General features: G+C 42.4%; 1 long non-coding RNA gene across 15 annotated transcripts in view; it reads left to right on the top strand.

The window, feature by feature from the left end:
• The window catches only part of LOC146762491 (uncharacterized), a 195,860-nt gene that overhangs the window by 91,088 nt on the left and 87,618 nt on the right, over positions 1-17,154 (top strand). For 3 of the 15 annotated variants that reach the window (XR_014936682.1, XR_014936701.1, XR_014936700.1), the window contains exon 1: positions 8,929-9,247. The exons of 6 other annotated variants lie outside the window; for them this stretch is intronic. This is a non-coding gene — a long non-coding RNA (uncharacterized LOC146762491). 6 more of the 15 variants (XR_014936685.1, XR_014936684.1, XR_014936699.1 and 3 more) reach the window with 5 other exon arrangements.

Below are 17,154 nucleotides of genomic sequence, written 5' to 3'. Positions count from 1 at the left end.
CATGGATTCGTCACCGATATCCCCTGGGAACTTTCAGTGTTCTGCAAAGGAAGTGGGTTTAAACAACTTAAAAAATAGTTCATTAAGAATATCTGGAAGTGGTTTTTCATTATTTTTAATATTTGTTGGAGGTGCTATTGTTATCATTTGCGTTGTACTGTTGGGGCAGGTAGCACAGAAAGTAATCAGCCCAGTGAATACTTTGCTTTTGGGAATGTTTTAGCTGCAGTGAGCTTTGTTAAAATAATGAGCATTAAATTGTGGTGTACCTTTAGTCAGAAAGGATATTGATTAATCTTTCACAAAGTAAAAAAGTGAGAGATGATAAAGAAAGATTTATTTTATTTTTTTTTTTGCTTTCAGTACCGAGATGACACGTGCTTTTTTAAAAATACTTTGCATTATATCCAAGGCCAAGGTAATATAATGTAAAGGTCCCTTCTTTCCGTACAATCATAAATGGTTTGATTCAGAGGTGCCGTTCTGAACCGAGGCCTTGCTGCTCCAACTGCCTGTGAGCTCCACAGCCAAAACTGTCCTGCTGCAGCTGCTGCTGGTGGGGTTTGCTTGGACTTCCCCAGTGCACGCTTTATAAGCCAGGGCATTGTCCACAGGGTGTCTCTGAGAGTGGGACAGCAATCCGCTCACATTTACTAAAATCCTTCATGTGTATTCAGTGACTTTTGTCAAATATGAAGTGTGTGTGTGTGTTAGTGTAGATATATATATGAGCAGAATGCTTTACTGTATCTGTGCATGAGAATAAAAATTTCTAGACAAAGGAAATACAGAATCACGTGTACGTGTGACATTTTGTTTACTAAATCTGAAAAATAGCAGAATACCATTAAAGCCCAATATGTAAATTTAGACATACTTTCAAAATCTAGGAAGCCTGGTAATGAATACAAGTGTGACCACTTTGCTAAGTACAACAGGACTTGGGGGAGAAAGGATTCCCACAAAGACAGTTCGTGGAACACAAATTTTATAAAGTATTGAATTGAATGTGGTTGTTGCTTTTTCTCAACTGTAAACTACACTTGCAATTAATATAAAGAATATAAAGCCTGTATTATCTGTACAGATAAATACATTAATAGAGTTATTATATCACTGCTATTCTTTTTTATGATAATATAATTATGAGTCAATATCGTTCATGTTAAGAGGTGTTTTTTTTTCAAGAAGAGGGATTTAATGCCAATACACTCTGTTACGCTCTGAGATTCAGATAGCCAAGCTAGACAGATGATTCTAAGATGCACGTGATTCATGAGATAGTTTATTTTTAAAAGGTTAAAGAGAAGTATTTCACTGAGCTGTAAAACTGAAGCCGACTAGATAAAATTGCTAAGATATTAGCATTCAGCTCATAGATGGATACAGTGCCTATGAATTCACTCTCTGCAACCAATTTGGGTTAAATATCTTCATGTATACTAAATAATTGCAACTGTGCTACGAATGTGTCATCGCTGTGGACAATGCCTTTCATTTTCTCCCACTGTGTGTGAATTTGTCACCTTACTAACATTTCACTGCAAAACAACAACCACAAAGCAGTTTCTGTGGTATGTTCTCCTTTCTCTTCCCACTACAATTTACTTACAATTCAATTTGTAGCACCCCACTGTAAAACGGATAAAAAAACAGAGCCTCTTCATACAAAACTTGGTCACTCGGCAACTCTTGCCTAGATGAAAAGCCTATGAGTAATTTGCAATATGAAGGTATTTTAATGCCTTGTTTTGTGGACCTAAGAAATTTCAGTTTTTCATTGTAGATTTCAGTATGCCTGTCTGCTTATTTTTTGCAGCTTTATATTCTCTAAAAATTAACATTTATATATATATATATATATTTTTTTTTTACATGGTGATATTCACTTTCTTTTTTATATATACTTGTATTTTAATTCTCTCACTCCCCCCCCCCCCCCCCCCCCCCTTTCTGCTCTAGTAGCTGTTTCTTCAGGGCATGCAATTTTAAGCAGACCTGCCCATTTAAATAAACAGGGGTGTGTTATAAAATCCAATAGCTTGTTGTAACTCTGAGTTCCTAGTGAAATCAGAAGAAAAGTAGTGCTGGAGCAGAGCACTTGAACTTCGAGAACTGGAGTTGTCAGTCACTGCTGAAGGTACAGGGATAGTGGAGGGTAAGTCCTTTTAATGCTTCCAGAGTTAAGCACTGCAAGTGAAACATGGCATTTCCTGGGATAAGTGCCATCTCTTTTTCCTCTGAGTGCAGCTAGAGGAAAAAGCTGGGTTGTTATTTTTGTGGGGGTTTTTTCTGCTGGAATTACCAACGTGGTGGCCATTTGTGACCTGGGCTGGCTGCCTGCTGTCGCGAGGCAGCGCTGGGTCTGTGAGCCTCTGGGCAGCAGCAGGAGGATCGGGACCAGGCTGGGAAGCACCCGCACCTATGGGGCTGGGGACAGCAGAACTGAGGCGTTGAGGTGGGGGGGAGCTGGTATGATGTGGGCTCCCAGAATCATAGGAGACAGTGATGTGCAGCGTGGAGCTGCATTGTCTGAGCTCAGCGTGAGGAATGGATTGCAGTTTGTCAGGGCATCAAGTGATATGCCTGGGTAAACTGGACGTGGTTTAAAGTTTAGTTGCACTGTCAATAAAACAAAATCGCAATGTTTTACAGCTGAGGAGATTTCTCCTTATCTGACGTGACTTTGCCGCTGCCTAACTTCCAGCCTGCGTCTCCTTCACAAATATATACTGCAGTTAAATTAGCCTCCAGGAAGTTTATAGCACGTTTGTGATAAATATGTAGAAGCCAGTAAATAAAATCTTATCTTGGGTTTGGATTTGTTGTTCGAGATGTAAATTTGCATCAGTAGGAATGGTATACAAGAAAAAAAAAAATTAATAGCATCAGTTTAGAGCATACAGCTCCGTGTAGTTAATAAAATAAAATAGTTGCACGATAAACAAAACTGTGTTGGTAACGCCCTTTCAAAAACTGCTAATGTCATGCACTGCTTGATATTTCCTTCCTCTGGGAGAAAAAAGAATATTAAAAAACAAAATGCTTGTCCTACTGCCAGAGTTTCCTTTGTGTTGGTACCAGTTTAATGCCAAGTTTGCTGCAAAACATTCTCGTTAATATACAGCACACTGAAGGAAACATATCTGCAAAATGCTTCGTTATGTGGGTAGGGGTGGATGCTAGAAATGCATCCTTGCTCAGCCGTGCCTTTACATTTCAGAATCACTTACATCCAAATTGTCTGTATTTGGTATTTTGAATGTTTTTTTCCCCTCTAGGTTAATATGCCACTGATCCTCTGGAATTAATGAGAGTTATTCAATGAAGTAAGCTTCTATGATGCGTACATCAGCTATAATCCCACAGAGCACCTTCAATCCCATCAGGAAACAATGGGCAAACTGCTTTGCTTCTAGTTTTATTTTTAAAAGATGCTTTTTTTTTTTTTTTTTTTTTTTTCCTGTGGGGGGGAGAAAAAAAATCTCTACAAATATTAAGTATAGATATTCCTGGCGATGCTCTGTATAACATATACTGGCATTGTTTTATAGATATGATAAATAAAAATTCAAACCTCTGAATTTTCACTCTTACAGGTACCTTTATCTTTAAAGCGTAACAAATTGGATCATTTTTCTAAAAAACATGTAGCTGGTCATATTTTACAAAACATTTCTGGAGGTTGTTAGATTAGAAACCTTCCAATATTGAAAATAATCCGTATTATTTAGAAAGAGAAAATAGCAACTCTGTAAAGAAATGTTTCGATGTCCGTATCGCACGAACCGTAGATGTGATAGCACTCCAAGTTCAAATGAAAGAAAACAAATCAGTGCTTAAGAGAAGTAAATGAGTTTCCAATAGACAGAACTTGTGATAAGGGGAGAGTAAAGTGTTGTAAAATCACGTAATAGCACAAACAAACTTCAGTTCGAAGCTATGGCTGTTTTAGAACTTGCATAATTTCAAACTACTCAGGGATAATGAGTGTTAAAATAATTCCTCTGGTTCCTTTTTGGGAATTCCATTTCTCTGAAGTTGTGAGTTAGACTTCTCTGAATTACTTTCCTGAATCCTTATTTTTTAGTGCTTCAGAAACCTTCAGTTAGACGACTTGCCATCTTATTTTACAGCTATGGTGACAGATACGAAGTATTTGTGTATCTCCTTGAAGAAGGAGAATACACAGTGAGCGAGGCTGAGCCGTAGTTCTGTGAATGAGATGCACTTTTAACCCTCGAAGTGCAGCAGTTATCCCTGTTATGAGGCAGGCAGAAGCAGAGATGAAACTCAGTTGTCTTAGCATGAATAAAAAGTGAGAAAGGGATAGGTATAAAGAGTAACGGACAAGGAGATCTGTATTTTTATATTAAAAATACAGTGAGAACTAAGGAGCTGAAAATGGTGTCTCAGAGAAAGGGCAAAAAGCCATTGGGAGATCTCATTAAATGCAAGTAAAACAGTGCCAGCTAAGCTGCTCGCACATGTGAGCCTGATCCCTTCTTAAAGCAGTGGTGCATCTTTTATTTTACACTGGCATCAAAAGTTGTCAAATGCACTGTCGCTTATAATCTCTTAACATTTCTCATCTGTGCGTGTCTGCAAAAAAGAACTATCATACACATCTTCATTTCAAAGCAGAAACGACCTGAGTTTTTATCAGGATACTGCAGCTTTCTGTTGTTAAGTCTGTACTCCAGAAGTAACGCTTACTTTTACTTTCTAAGCGCTCAGGATTTATGAATACACACCAACGGCCCATCCACAGCAGGCACTAAAATTATTAGAAGAGTTCAGAAATCCTAGGGACGATTTTACCAACATAAAGCTCGGTGGGAAAGTTGCTGTTTAAATATCTTGTCAGATACATCCTGATAATCTCCTGTATGTTTTTACTGTAATTCCCTAAAAATAAATATTAGAAACATTTTGTGGTTTCACACTATTAAAAAAACCAACCCTAGAATCTGGTAAGGGTAGACCATAAAACACGTATCTGGCTTACAAAGGAACTGTTGATTCTCCTCAGAATGCCAGTGGTGAGCACTTCCCTGAGATTTGAGGCCGGGGAAAAATGTGCAGCAGAGGTTCCCTTAATATGTCACTGCAGTACATTCAAGACGTGGCTCAACCAGCCGTTCTGAGACCCACATGGCACTCTGTGCTTTCTAGACTTAGCTAATATTGTGCATTTTAATAGAGCAGATGTAATCACATTTACTGCGTTGTGTCTGGAGCGTCATGTCTGCAAACAATGAGATGGGTTTTAATATGCTTTATAATATACAGGGGGAAAGCACGTCCTGCTAAATGCAGGATACCCTGTTCTTTGTAATCCTTGCTTTTAGCAATTGTATCAGGCGGAGTGCACGCAGCTCTTGGGATGGCTGTGTTACAAGCCTACTGTAAGTCCTGTCACTGTCATCACCACAGCAGATCACTTAAATCCTGTATTTTTAGAAGTCAGTGAGTTTATGTAAGAGAGAAATGCATCTCAAAAAAAAAACCTCTGTGGCTGTGAAGACCTCTTGTATTTTTTTTGGAGGAACTTGCATTTCAAAGCTGTAGTTTTGAGAGCAGCCTCTAAAAGAAGGGGGGGGGGGGGGGGGGGTGTTCTGCTGCCGATGTGCGAGTTGCAAGGAATAGGAACACACATCTACTGCTTTTCCATCTGGCTTTTTCTATCATCTCACAGTCAATATTTAGAGGAATAACACATCAGTATCTTTTTTTTTTTTTTCCTCAGGAATATTTTTAACAGTGTTAGAAGCAGCGTGGTATTGACTTTTCCAGTTAGTTGAAACTGTCCAGCTGCTTGAAAAGTCCATCAGGGGGGCAACGATAGCATAAGCAAAATAAAGTAAGTAGCCATGTCGTCCCTTCTTCCCTTTTTCCTGATGGTAACGTACTTTCCACAAAGGAGACTTCACAAGGTTGAATCCTGCAGGCCTTTTTTTTTAATTCTCCTTTTTTTTTTTTTTTTTTTTAACTAAGGGCAAACCAAACGCTCGACAACGCTTTTTGTTAGGAAAGCACTGAGAAAAAAAAAATTAAAAAAAATTTGAATATACCAATAACAGAAAAAGTAGATATATTTTTACTGCAACCAGGAGATCTCATTGGTTGAGTGAAATGGCGAGATGTGACGCAAAAGGACACTTGGACGGGTAGAAATGCTGATGTATGCCAAAGCAGGCGTACCAAGAAATGCTGTTGCTATGAGAGAAACAGAGGGAGAGGGAGATTGTGAGAGAGCAAGTTGTGGAGGCCTTCTTTTCTCCCTTTTGGCTCACATCGCAGGCTGCTACATCTCATTCCTAGCAGGGAGGGTTTAGCAGCCCTCGGTGGGCATTTTCCTTCGACCCAGCATCTAGAGGAAGGGAGGGAGGGTTGAGAGGGTCACCTCGGAATGCGAGAGCAATGGGAAAGCAGGAGGGTGGATGCTCTAAACCAGCGATCTTCACCACGGCAGATACACAAATTAGTACAGCAGATGAAGCGGCTTAGCTTGTTATCCACCTGTATTAAGCCTCGCAACTTACAGAACTAAAACGCACAGACACACAGAGAAACAGACAGACATACAGTTAGAATGCCCCCACCTTTCAGCTCATGGATTCTCCAGCTGGGATAGCGCTGCCTCTTGTGTGACATTCTTACAGGGCTGCAGTGCGTTCATCTTGGGAGTCCATTAGCCAGAGGAGGAGGAACATCATTTGCAGGAATTTTATTATTATTATTATTTGCCTTTCTTTCTTCGGCAAGGGGGAAAAAAAGTTTGCGCTATGAACTTAGCCTAGCAGCCTCTGGAACCGGAGCCAAAAGGGGCAGGAAGTTGTTTTACAATAGCGTTACAGTGATCTGCCACAAATGGAAAAAGCCAAATGTTGGACTCTGCAAAGAGGGGAAAAAAATATATATATTCTTCTCTCCCTCATCTCCCTTCTTCTGCCCCTTCAGAGGGGGGGGAAAAAAAAGTATAAAAAGGAAGGTTTGCTAGAAGCTCTTTTCATTTTTAATTGCTTTTCGTAAGTAATGGAAAGATTATCTTACTTGCATATTCCATGGCAAGCACAAGGGGAAGAACTATCAAAGGGACGTTGAGAAAAAAAACGCACTCGGTAACTAGCAACGGGACTTTTGGCACAATTCCTCGAGTTTGCTTGAGGTTATGGAGGGGGATGGGAAACAGAGGAGCGAGTCTACGCAGCGCATTTTCTTTAGAAAGGGGAGGAGGAACGGAGGCAAAACTGTATAAAACTTTTTTTTTTTTCTTTCTTTTTTCTTTCTTTTTTTTCTTTAAGGAAACGTGCGTTGCTCTTCTGAAGCTGAATCCTCAGGCATTCGTGGCCCGTCTCTGCAGCCCGATGTGTTTTTTTGTGCGTGTGTGTAAGCGCTCTCAATCAAACAGAAATCATGGCAGCTGTTTTTCTTCCAGCACAGCAGTTGAGCTGTCTCGCCCAAATGCTTATCAGCTTTTGACTCCGTGCCAAGATAGTTATAAGGGCCAAGCAGCCTGCGCTTGGCTGTGCAGCTGGTGGAGGAGCGAGGGCATGAGAAAACAGAATCACCCAGCTTTTTTTGTCACACCCACCATCCACTTTCTTTCTTTTTTTTTTTTTTTCTCCTTTCCAATCCCCGTTTTCAGCCCCGCGGCTCTTCCGAGCGGCTTTTTTCGCCGTCCCCGCAGCGCTTTCCTACAGGGCCGCATCGAGATGAGAGTCCAGCGCTCCTTGTTCTAATCCCGGAAGATATTTCCGTAGGACCTTCCTTTCCTTTCCCTCCCACTCCCCCCCCTCCCGCCCCCAATTAAAAGCTCCATTAGCCGGCCCCGCTGTCTCTCCTCACGGCTGCTCTGTCCTCCGTGGCCCGCACGGTCCCGTGCTGTCGCTGTGCCGTGCCTCCCTCCCATCGGCAGCCCCGGCCCCGCGCTGCGCCAACGCGGCCTCCTCCGCCTGCCGGCTCCAGTCGCTGCGAGGGGGAGGCCGGACTGTGGAGCGAGGCTGCAGCCGCCGCTCGCATTCCTGCTGCAAGGGCCTCCCCTTCAGACGGCCTTTGCCAGAGCACAACTTTTACAAACGCTGTACATAGGCGCTGCTGCTTTTTTCCCCCTCTTCGTCTCTCTCTCTTTCTTTCTTTATTTAACCCTCCTTTCACTGCTGGAGAACGGATTAATTTCCCGTTCCTTCTGCGCTCGGCTCGGCCGTACTGTACGTGTCGTTGCATTGAGGTTAAAACTCCGAGCATTTTCCCCTCGGCTGATCCTTTTCTCTCAGTCTCTCTCCTCTTTTCCCTCGGTTAAGGAGAATTGATTTCTCTGCCCGAGCGATGACTCGGGTTTCGCTAGTTGTATGCTGTGAGAATGAGGGCTTTTATTTGTCACGTTTCCCCCCAAACCCTCAGAGTACCGGCACACCGTGCAGCTCCGGTGGCTCTGCCTGCCTCTCTCCTACAGCTCCGTGTCCGTGGCTGTAGGTGTCCGTACCGCACGGAGCGGGGCTCCGGCTCCCCTCTCAACACCCCCCCCCTCCCCAACCCCGAGCCCTCCGCGATGGCCGACACGGGGCTGTGCGGCGAGCGGGGGCCGTCTGCTCCCCGCGGCGGAGGGGAGAGGGATGTGCAGCTCAACGCTGCCTCTGGGACAGGTGCCAGCTCCCAGACAAAAGGAGTGGAATAGGCTGTAAAGAGGGAGGGGGGTTGGGGGGGGGGGGGGAAATTAATAGCCGGCAAAAATAGGAGCCGCGAGCCTCGGGAGGAGCCCTGGCGGGAGCGCGCTGCCTCGCCGGCCTCTTCGCCGGGTATTCCCGAGCTGCAGGGCGGAAGGAGAAAGTTGTGGCATACTTTTTATTCCTGTCTTCTCTTCAGACGTTGGAAAGCGTGAAGGGAGGGTGGAGGGCGCCTTTTTTGCTTTCTTTCTTCTTCTTCTTTTTTTTTTTTTTCTTTTTTCACCCTCCTCTTACTGAATTATTCATAGTGTCAGCGGTGAAGCCAGGACTATTAGCATGCATCAGACATGCTGTTTGTCTGTTTGCTAACATTCTTCATTCAAGACTTGTTAACTACCAGACAAGCTTAACATGCTTCTCTCTTTCTCCTCCCCTTCTCTCTCCCTCTCTCTCTCTCCCTCCCCTCTCCCTTCCCTTCCCCTCCATGCCACCCCTCGCAGCCTCCCATTGTTGTCGCTGGGAGCTGGCAGCAGCTGTGGCAGGGGGAGCGTGCGGAGGAGCCGCCAGCCGCCCGCTAGGTAAGGACCGCCTTCCCTCCTCGCAGGCCTGCGTGCACTTGCGGGGCCGCCGGCTCAACGCCCGCCCGCCCTTCCCTCGGCCGCCGAGCCGCGAGGCGGAGACGCCGCCGCCCGATGTCGGTGTGCAGCCCGCGCAGGGGTAAGCACAGCCCCGCCGAGCGGGGACCGCAACTTGCGGAAACAAAGTGCGCCGGCATCGCGCCTCGGCGGGGCCGCCGGCAGCGCGGCGAGGTCGAAGCCCGCTTCCCTCCCTCTCTCTTTCTCCCTCCCTCCTGCAGGGCTGGCCGCGAGGGACGCGGTGCGGCGGTACTTGCCACCGCCGGCGGGTTTTAGGTTGGACTCTCCCTGCCCAGCGAGGCGGCCCCTCCCTTCGCCAGGCTGGCGAGAAGCAGCGGGCTTCGTTTTCTTAGCAGACAAAGGTCGATCACAGCTTTTATTTCTGAATGCAAATCTTCCAGGACTTGTGCCAGTCTTGCCTTCATTGATTGCAGAATAGCTGCTGGCTTCAATGGCAATCCCCTCCCTTATTTCTTAAACAGAAAGAAGCTCAAGAAAAGAAACCGACAAAGTTGGGCGGTGCGAGTTTTTTATATCTATTTAATATTTCGGCACGTCCCAGGCGTTATTAGATATCGGCGTGCAGAGCAGTCACCATGCGCCTGGGAATGAGTCCATGGGGTTTAGTGCCATTCGTACGCCTGGGCACCGACATACCCATCCTGAACTCGTATTTTTGAGGTAACTGAGAGCTGATCTGCAGTAATTGTATCTCATTGCGGTCACGCATCCCGATTGTTGTACAGACGTGGATTTGGCCACAGTTATTTCCAGGGTTCGTATTTAATTTTTCTAGCACCTGGGATTGTTGAGGATCGCTTTCTAATTGCCGTTTGTATCATCTCTTTTTACAATGATTTTTTTTCTAATAGCCTACCATGGTCCGTAAGTGCTGTAAGTGTTTTTTCTATTTGATCTTCTCCGTACATGTGCGGGTAGGTGCTCGCGCTCGGACCCTCTCCTTCACTCGCTGTTGGGGTGCTGACGAAGGAATTTACTTAAGTATATTACTTAAATATTATACTGATGCCATTTATAGCTAAACGTGAGCATGCAGTTATGGATCTTCTGAGTTAGGCATCATTTGGCAGAGGGTCACAGATTCATAACTACTCTGAAACTGCCAAACCTGTAACGCTTACTGTGCTTTATGAAGCCAAATGCACGTGCAAGCGAAAGCATTTGGAAATTAGTATATTTTAAAAAGCCTCTCCATGAAATCTAGTCCTTCCATTTGTATTTGTAGGACAGAATGCTTGCTTCTACACTGAAGAAACCCGGATGCTCATGTAAAGTATTTGAATCTTTTCCTTTTTTTTTTTTTTTTTTTTTTTTTTTAATTAAATTCATGGATAGAAGAAAGCAAATTCAAGTTATTATTATTATTATTATTAATATTTCCCCTCTTCAGAATAACTAGAAAATACCCAGTGGCTTGCACAGTAATAGTTCTAAATTCAGGCCATTGTTAGTATTGTGTCAAAATCATCTCGGTATTGACATTGCATTTGAGCTGTTTTATGGTAACGTAAACTGAAACAAATAACTTGTAACTTTAAGTAGTAAAGTAGTATTTATTGGCCGATCAAACTGAGAGTAAGCAGAGAACGTTTTGCTGAACTGTGCAGATTAAGAAAGGAATTCAGGAACGTATGGCTCAGTGATAGCTCAGCTACAATTAATTTCTCCCAAGTAGTTTTCGGAGGCTTGTAGTAGCTGCACAGGGCAGTGCAGAGAAAATATTAACTAATATTCTTATGTCCTAGTAGTTGTTAGAAAACTGCAGACTCCTAAACAGTCTTATCCATGCAATTTCAGAGCTCTCAATTATATTGCCCCTAATGATGCTGTTTATCTGAAGAGGATTTTTCTCTTAGGTTGTACCACTTGCTGGGGCTGTCTTGTTGCCGAATAGTAGCACTTAAAGGAATCTAAAATTGCTTGTGGTGTGCGAGTTCGTTATTCTGTGGTGGCTTGCTAGAAATGATCACTGTGCAAGTGAAAGAGGCTGAACTGACTTATTGCTGGCTTGCTTGACGGTGAGGATTTCTTCAGCTGCGCTGGATGTGGACGTAGCAGTGCATAAAGATCACGTGCGTGCTAATTGGAGGAGAAGGATTAAAATCTGTTGATGAGATTGGGTTTTAAATTCAACATTATTTTAGTCTAGAACCTGAAATATAATTGCTGGTAGAAACGTTCCGCTTCTCAGATGAATGCCTTCAGGAATTATGCACGTGAGCTGGAGCATTTACATTTGAAAGCATTTTGTGTCCAACTGCCAAATAGTTTCCTCAAAAATACTTGGTGTATGGAACAAAAAATTGGAAGCATGGGCAATGCTTCTCGTCATGAAAATAGTTGTTTCATGGTTGACTAGCATGGATTTTTTAGCATATTTTCAGATAATAATGTAGTGGAACGTTGTGAAAATAATCTGAGATGCACTGTTAGAAGAGGAAAGTGGTTTTGCTTCAGACTGTCTTTCTCCCCCACCCCTACCTCTGAGAGGATTTTTATCTTCCAGAAAGGGATGTAAGGTGTTTCTGGCTAATAAAGGTCATGTTTTCAGGCTCCCAGCTCTCCTGAGTGAAACTGTGGCTTTCACCAGGTGGTGCAAGGGCAGGGAGTGCAGGAGGGATGTCTGCTAGGCCTGTGAACACAATGCAGGCTGCACAGAGCTCTGCTACGTGGAGAGGAGAGGGCAGCGTGCACGGAGCAAGGCCGGCCTGTGGTGTTTTAAACATAGATAGATTGTGAAGCGTGGAGATGCTTAATTGGGTACGTGGCATTCTCATCCTGGCTAAACTTTTTGAAATAAATTGGAATTTTGCCCCGGTGAGGGCTGCAAGGTTTGGATCGGGCTAAGGGAGGCTTTGCTGTGGGCAAATGGGAGCGGAAAAGAAGGAGGTGGGGTAGAGAAAGGGGAAGAGAATGAAACAGGAGTTCGTGCTTTCAGATGTTAGTTGCAGCCCTGAGTTGTTGCCTTCGTGGAAGCTAGGCGGTGACATCAGGCTGGCTTCTGTTTTGTATGGGTGCATTGGTACAGTACTGCCTTTTCCCCACATCTGCCAAGTAGTCATGGTCGCTTTGTAACTATGAAGGAGAAATACAAAGGAGGAATGAAAAGAAGGCCTTGTTGCATCCAGGTTTCTCCTGCAGTTTTTCTGGGGGATGTGTGTATAATTCACATCCCCAACACGTTCTGGCAGCCCCTTGCAGGCAGGTGGGCTCCCTGTGGCCAGGCCCAGCTCCACACAAGGTGTGCTCTTGGCAGACCAGGGCCTTCACCTGCCTCCGTCCTGTGGCTCCTCACATGGTGCTGCAGTGCAGGCAGGCCTGTTGTCGCGATGCCTTCCTTCCAGAACATGGAAATGCGCACTAATTAGGCATTTTGCCTGCTAACTGCATCAGTTGCTCTCAGCTTGAAACAGGTGCAGGTAATCAGCACTCCCTCCTTCTCCCCCCGCAACGGTGGTGGTGGTGGGGGGACTAGCATCTATAACAAAGCAATTCTGTGATGCAGATTTAATTTTGATTTATATGGCCTCTACCGGATTGAAAATACAGGAAATTTAGGAATATGATGATCGCATGTCTTTGTTTCTTCAGACATACTGTAAAACATGTTTCTTCACAGCCATGTGTGTGTTCGTATAGCGCATGTTGTCGCACACTGCATTTGGTTTTTGCAAGGATACATATTCATGTATTCAGCATGCATGCAGCTAGCTAGACTTATGATTGCAACCAGAAGACAAAAAGTTGAAATGGCTGTAGCCAGCACAATAGGCATTCACGAGGAGAGTGATCCCAGTAGATATAAAATGGCGGGGCAGATTTTTTCAAGCGCATGTGCACTTCTGCAAGTCCTTAGTTTATACTGCTGTAAACTGTACCGACTGTGTAAAGCTGCACTTGTTGTGCGTTTCACTCTGTGCCCGGCCCGCAACAGAGGGAACGTGGTTAAATTTGATGGGTTTTTAGATCCATCCCTCTCTACCCAGATATTCATTAATGTGTTACGTTTGGTGGAAGTCACTACTGAATCTTGACGTTGACTTAACACTAGCAAGCAAACCACTTGGTGATTTTTTTTTTTTTCTCCTAAGAATGCTGCAAAAATTGGTTTGCAGCTATCCCTGTGCTTATATGGGTTGTTTTTAAATCTCCTAGTGATCCTACTACTGTCGTGTCTTCATGGAAGTCTGTGCTAGGATCTTCAAAATCAGACATAATTCTGTCTATGGTGCTTGTTTGGTAGACGTATATGCAAAATAAAATGCCCGGAATCAGCCACTTTGCAGCCTGGCTTTTAAAAATAAACACCATCAAATGTAAACTCTTATCATTTTGAGTTGCCCTTTGTAAAAACAACGTTGTATTAACAGAAGATTAGTGTTACCAGTTGTTCAGTGGTTGCGTGTTCTTCTCTCCTGCGTGCATTTGAAATGTGCTGTGCCGTAGCTCTAGAAACAAAAGGTCTGATCCAGAGGCCTCTGACAGCAGTGGGGTTTTTCCATTTACTTCAAATGGGATTTGAATTAAGTCTATATACGTAATAGTTTGCAATAAAGACTTGACTACTGCAGCGGTTTTCTGGATCTTCCACAGAACTTTTTCAGAACTCTCGTAACTGTTGTCCAGCAGCAGCACCCCAAAATGTGAATAGAAGCGCTCATCATGATATTTTTGTTTTAGTCTTTCTATAATAAGGAGAGCGAGGGGTGGGGGGGGGAAGGGAGCAGGAAGCCTCCAAAGAGCTGTTTCTCACTGCGAACAAATGAGTGTTGTATGAATAAAAAAGTGTTGCTTGCCTGCTAGGTACATAGTTGATGCATTCTGCATTCTTTATTTAAATTAGGGCAGAGTGGTTGTTTTTTTTAGGGGGGGGATTAGTGTTTTACTGTTGTGTTTTTTTTTTTTTGTTTTTAAGGAGCCCATGTATTTCAGCTAACATACATTTGTATATATACCAGTTAATACGTACTTCAGCCGTCCTGGCCTGGTGTTACCTGCTGAGGATAACACTTTGCTCTTGTCCAGACTCTCTGGAGTTTCATAGCAACTGGCTTTTCTCAAACTTGTTAAAACACAAATAGATTAAATTGACGGTAAATTGCTTTGGATGCTGATAGAAAATTTTGCAAAGGGGACAGAAGATGAGATGAGGAAAAATAAAATTATTATAATATGCCAATATGCCTGTATTAAATATTAATTAGGTCACAATATTCTGTAGTCCCTGATTAATTATGTCTGAATTGCTGACTGATATTTTATAACCTTTTAAATCTGATGTACGCTCTGTGTGTTGCCCATTTATTCAGATACCTGCATACAGATATGTTTGCAGTAGCATTCATTTGGCTCCTGAAATTCTTTTGTCAGTGTAAATGGGCATTTGCAGGAGAAGAATGCGTCTTTAATTTTAATAATAAAAGAGATCACGTGCTTCTGTAACTGCAGACAAATATTTTTAGAGTGCCAAATTGGGGGGGAAAAAAATGAATTATTTAAAAGGGGCCTTGTTTTCTTTATTGTCTTTATTTTTCCTTGTCTTAGGTAATTTCCAGAATAAAAAAAAGACACTGGACCCAGTCGCTATAGAGAGCTAGAAAACAAGCAGCAGCACCATTGAGTCTGTCTATTTTAATGCTGGCAGGGGGGGCAGGCGGTGACACTTGAGTAGTTTAGAAAAGGCCATGGTAGTGATTTTGTGATTTACAGTCATGGCAGGCCCGAATGCTTCACATCTAAGTTAATTCATCAGACAGAGATGTCAGTTTGGGATTTTTGTAGAGGTGATGCACTTAATGCTGATTTTTTTCTTATACAAGTTGCATTATATTTTTCTAATAGGCTGCTCACAGTCACGAGTAATACAGAGTTGCAGTGGGCTGGGTGATAGAAGGGACTTTGTTCTGCCTGGAAGATGAAAATCTGAATGCTTCCGTAGCTTTATCCACAAGATGTGAGAAACATAGAATTACAAATATTTCTAGTAGTTTAGATAGACAGTTACTTGATTCAGTTCGGGAAAAGCACAGAGCTTTGACATAGGCTTTTAAATGCCTTAGAAGCCTTTACAGTGTTACTCTTGCTTTTTGTTGCAATTCAATATGCAAAAGGATAGGAGAGCTGTGTGACTGCATCAAAGAGATTTTGTTCACTCTATTTGTCTTGATTCTCAAACAGCTCCAGTGTATTTACTTGTGCATTTGTATATCCAAAAAGCATTATTCTGAAAAGATTTTACTGTTTGATAGGATACTTTTTTCCTTTTTTTTCTTTCTATACATATTTTTAAAATTTATTTTTATTTTTATTTTTAATTTATTTTTCTAGTAATTTTTTTTATTTTTTAAATTTTTTTAAGGGAGTCCTCATGATTATTTTTATTAATTTTGGCACACGAGATTTATTGTCTTATTTGTCTGTAGGAAACTTAGGCTGTCCAGTCCTGACTCAGTGGAAAGTCTCCCACAGATATCAGAGTGTTTTGGATTGTGCTCTTAAACCGAAGTAACGCTGATTTAAAAACCTGATGCAGGAAGCTTGAACTCAAATGACTCTTCAAGTACATTTAAAGAACGCTCAGTTCTGGGTGACCTTACGACTTAACGCAGTGAGCCTTTTGCCTTCTTTCTTTGTCTAGTTTAAACTGAGGAGTGTCAAAATCTTACTTTCCTATCGGTATTCTCCCTACTCCAGCATATATTTATGAATTTCAAGATGCCTAGGAAGGAATTAATTGTGTTATCCCAAAACGGAGGGAAACTTCATAAGAGAGGGCCCGAGGGTCATGCACATAGAAATTCTGCTGTTAGAGGGTCATCGTGGGTTTTGTTTTTGTTTTTAATGTGGTATGAAATGTAGAGTTTCTCTATTGCTTGGATGTAAGAATAAACCATTTACATTTATAAATCTACTTCTATTAGTAACCAGTTTTTAAATACTTTTCCAACTCAGTCTGTTATGAAGATAGTTACCTTTTTTTTTCTTTAATGGGAGGTTATACATTTCTCATTCTCTAATTATTATAGAAGGAGGAATTAACATGATCACATGGAAATTTTGTTTCTTAACTGGAGATTTACATTGATGGATTGAAGGTTTAAGGTGCAGATTTACATTTAAATTACATATTACATAACATTTACATTTTAAATGATACTAAAACAATTATTTCTACTGTCTCCTTGGTGCCTTCTGAATATCTCTGTACAATTATTACGTTTAAAATATAACCTGCTCTACAGTATATGTCTGTTTCACCTGCGAGACTTTGTGTTTTCCTGTGGACACAATCCTACTTGGTGTAGCTGAAACTCAAGTCGAATATGCTGTATTCAGGTGTACACATTCAAGATCTTAGTTACTGCTTGTTTAGAGTGGCAGTTCCTTCTTTCCATATGATACAGAATGCTCTCAGGGGGTCATACTTGACAGGATACAAATGATATCTTTCATGAGTTTGTATTTTTTGCTCAAAAATACTTGCATGAGTGAAAATGTAGGTGTGGCTGAAGGCAAGAAGGTAAAGAATAGCACTTGGCTGCAGGTGCAGTCAGTAGGGAATAAGGTAATCTAGAGGATTTTCCTGAGTCCAGAGAAAGGGCTGATGTAGGAGAGAAAAGCAGACTTGAAAGGTGGTTGTATGAAAGGCAGGCCAATACAGAAGTCAGGTGAGCACAGAGGTTGATCAGCTTTATCTCACCAAGGATTTAAAAAGAAAAACAGCTTTAACATCATGAAGAATCTGCCTCTTGCAGTCAGTTTTAACAAATTAGAAGGAACTTAATGGGAACATAATTACCATTCCGAAATATATACGTCTTTCACAGTTG

This window comes from Coturnix japonica, chromosome 1, assembly GCF_054131305.1.
Source record: "Coturnix japonica strain WE chromosome 1, WE-NBRP24, whole genome shotgun sequence".
In the NCBI taxonomy this organism is placed as follows: domain Eukaryota; kingdom Metazoa; phylum Chordata; class Aves; order Galliformes; family Phasianidae; genus Coturnix; species Coturnix japonica.
Note: the sequence above shows the minus strand (reverse complement) of the source record. Positions and strands in the feature narration are given on the sequence as shown.